The sequence below is a fragment of the Papaver somniferum genome, chromosome 10 (assembly GCF_003573695.1).
Source record: "Papaver somniferum cultivar HN1 chromosome 10, ASM357369v1, whole genome shotgun sequence".
NCBI lineage: Eukaryota > Viridiplantae > Streptophyta > Magnoliopsida > Ranunculales > Papaveraceae > Papaver > Papaver somniferum.
Window position 1 is genome coordinate 142,477,721 of NC_039367.1, and position 2,780 is coordinate 142,480,500.

Sequence of the window (2,780 nt, forward strand, 5' to 3'; positions counted from 1 at the left end):
AACTTGAGTTAAGTGATAGGTTGCAGTTTCATCCAATCTGATATATTTGACACATCGAACCTTGCCCGGACCAGAACATCGTGTCTGTATATGGTAATCTTGCAACCTGAGTTAAGTGATGGATTGCAGTTTCATCCAATCTGATATATTTGACACCTCGAACCTTGTGCGGACCAGAACATCGGGTCTGTATATGGTAATCTTGAAACCTGAGTTAAGTGATAGGTTGCAGTTTCATCCAATATGATTTATTTGACACCTAGAACCTCTCCCCGACCAGAATATCGGGTCTGTATTTGGTAATCTTGCAACTTGACTTAAGTGATAGGTTGCAGTTTCATCCAATCTGATATATTTGACACCTCGAACCTTGCTCAGACCAGAACATCGGGTCTGTATATGGTAATCTTGCAACCTGAGTTAAGTGATAGGTTGCAGTTTTATCCAATCTGATATATTTGACACCTCGAACCTCGCCCCGACGAGATCATCGGGTCTGTATATGGTAATCTTGCAACCTGAGTTAAGTTATAGGTTGCAGTTTTATCCAATCTGATATATTTTACGCACCGAATCTCGAGTGGACCAGAACAACGAGTCTTTATATGGTAATCTTGCAACCTGAGTTAAGTGATAGGTTGTAGTTTTATGTAATCTGATATATTTGACACATCGAACCTCGCCCGGACCAGATCATCGGGTCTGTATATGGTAATCTTGCAACCTGAGTTAAGTGATGGATTGCAGTTTCATCCAATCTGATATATTTGACACATCGAACCTTGTCCGGACCAGAACATCTGGTCTGTATATGGTAATCTTGCAACCTGAGTTAAGTGATGGATTGCAGTTTCATCCAATCTGATATATTTGACACCTAGAACCTCGCCCGGACAAGAACATCGGGTCTGTATATGGTAATCTTGCAATCTGAGTTATGATAGGTTGCAGTTTCATCCAATCTGATATATTTGACACCTCGAACCTCGCGCGGACCAGAATATCGGGTTTGTATATTGTAATCTTGCAACCTGAGTTAAGTGATAGGTTGAAGTTTCATCCAATCTAATATATTTGACACCTTGAACCTCGCTCCGACGAGAACATGGGGTCTGTATATGGTAATCTTGCAACCTGAGTTAAGTGATAGGTTGCAGTTTCATCCAATCTGATATATTTGACACCTAGAACCTCGCGCGGACCAGAACATCGAGTCTGTATATCGTAATCTTGCAACCTGAGTTAAGTGTTAGGTTGCAGTTTCATCCAATCTGATATATTTGACACCTCGAACCTCGCCCGGACCAGAACATCGGGTCTGTATATGGTAATCTTGCAACCTGAGTTAAGTGATACGTTGCAGTTTCATCTATCTGATATATTTGACACCTCGAACCTCGCTCCGACGAGAACATCGGGTATGTATATGGTAATCTTGCAACCTGAGTTAAGTGATAGGTTGCAGTTTCATCCAATCTGATATATTTGACACCTCGAACCTCGCTCCGACGAGAACATCGGGTATGTATATGGTAATCTTGCAACCTGAGTTAAGTGATACGTTGCAGTTTCATCCAATCTGATATATTTGACACCCTGAACCTCGCCCCGACCAGAACATCGGGTCTGTATTTGGTAATCTTGCAACCTAAGTTAAGTGATGGGTTGCAGTTTCATCCAATCTGATATATTTGACACCTTAAACCTTGCCCGGAACAGAACATCGGGTATGTATATGGTAATTTTGCAACCTGAGTTAAGTGATAGGTTGCAGTTTTATCCAATCTGATATATTTGACACCTCAAACCTCACCCCGACGAGAACATCGGGTCTGTATAATGTAATCTTACAACCTGAGTTAAGTGATAGGTTGCAGTTTCATCAAATCTGATATATTTGACACCTCAAACCTCGCGCGGACCAAAATATCAGGTCTGTATATGGTAATCTTGCAACCTGAGTTAAGTGATAGGTTGAAGTTTCATCCAATCTGATATATTTGACACCTAGAACCTCGCATGGACCAGAACATCGGGTCTGTATATGGTAATCTTGCAACTTGAGTTAAGTGATAGGTTGCAGTTTCATCCAATCTGATATATTTGACACATCGAACCTTGCCCGGACCAGAACATCGGGTCTGTATATGGTAATCTTGCAACCTGAGTTAAGTGATGGATTGCAGTTTCATCCAATCTGATATATTTGACACATCGAACCTCGTGCGGACCAGAACATCGGGTCTGTATATGGTAATCTTGAAACCTGAGTTAAGTGATAGGTTGCAGTTTCATCCAATATGATATATTTGACACCTAGAACCTTTCCCCGACCAGAATATCGGGTCTGTATTTGGTAATCTTGCAACTTGAGTTAAGTGATAGGTTGCAGTTTAATCCAATATGATATATTTGACACCTCAAACCTTGCCCGGACCAGAACATCGGGTCTGTATATGGTAATTTTGCAACCTGAGTTAAGTGATAGGTTGAAGGTTTATCCAATCTGATATATTTGACACCTCAAACCTCACCCCGACGAGAACATCGGGTCTGTATAATGTAATCTTGCAACCTGAGTTAAGTGATAGGTTGCAGTTTCATCCATTCTGATATATTTGACACATCGAACCTTGCCCGGACCAGAACATCGGGTCAGTATATGGTAATCTTGCAACCTGAGTTAAGTGATAGGTTGCAGTTTTATCCAATCTGATATATTTGACACCTCAAACCTCACCCCGACGAGATCATCGGGTCTGTATATGGTAATCTTGCAA